Genomic DNA, 1,124 nt, shown 5'->3' on the forward strand with positions numbered 1-1,124 from the left:
TTTCTTATTTTGAATAAATAAAGGCTTTTATTTTGTAAGGAAAGCAGCAGAGTGGTTTGCGAGTGCTGAACTCTTAACCTCTGCCTTTGGGCTCTCATAGAGGAACTTCCTGTTGTTTTCTTAGTTACACGCACTGAAAACACAGAACGGTTTGGAAAATCCTCCTTTTACTCGCAGCCCTGGGCTATGTTTATAAAATAAAAGATAGCTGCAGGCGGCGTAAAGATCCTTTAAAGATGGCCACCTAAATGTATTCTCTTTAAGACGAAAGATTAAGTGGGCATCATTTGTTGAAGTTAATGACTGTTTGCACTTCCATAATGCATGAGTATACACGGCTGCCTTAAAAATTAGTAACTTTAATAGCGCGTGTATTCCTGTCTGAGGAAATACAGTCAGTGTGGGAGATTTATACTTTGGCAAATTCCTCTTTGGCAGCTCATTTTCAGTTTAAACTTCCTCTATTTGTGCAGGTATATTTCCCAGAAGCGAGAGTCCACCAAGCAAATGCGTCTCGGGAGATTGAGTGACATCCTCTGCTTTTAAGAGGATTTTATTTTGTGAAGGCAGGGAGATGGACCATGGCGCTAATCTATTCTGACACTGCCATGCTGGTGGATCTGCTATTCATTCAGGCAAAGCAAACAGGGGAGGGAAAGGCGGATCCTTTTGCTTACTTTGCTCTCATTGTTAAAACCCTCCACTCCTTCAGGTGTCCACAGTAATTGCCCCTAAACTTTGTGCTTTTAGATGGATATCATTGCATTTGCCCCATTAGTTATAGGGACTAAGACAATTTTTAAATACCAGCATATTGTGTTAAGTCCAGACTGAACTTCCCTGCTGATAAAATGCTCAAGGCTGTGGGGCTTAAAGAGGGCTTAAAGAGGTAAATTTAAATTCCTGTGACTCTGTGTTGGTGGGCATTGACGTGATCTTTGATTCTCTAAACCAGCATGAGGGCTAAAAATCTTTCACATCATCTCTCTGGGGGGATTTCTCTCTTTTTTTCAACACAGGCTGAAACAGGCTCTGAATCTTAAATATCAGAGCTCAGATTCAACTGCAAACATCCTGATATGGAATTTTGATAAGTTATAGCTAAACACCATCACATCGAGGAA

This window comes from Pundamilia nyererei, unplaced genomic scaffold, assembly GCF_000239375.1.
Source record: "Pundamilia nyererei isolate P.nyererei 1_Seehausen unplaced genomic scaffold, PunNye1.0 scaffold00004, whole genome shotgun sequence".
Classification (NCBI taxonomy): domain Eukaryota; kingdom Metazoa; phylum Chordata; class Actinopteri; order Cichliformes; family Cichlidae; genus Pundamilia; species Pundamilia nyererei.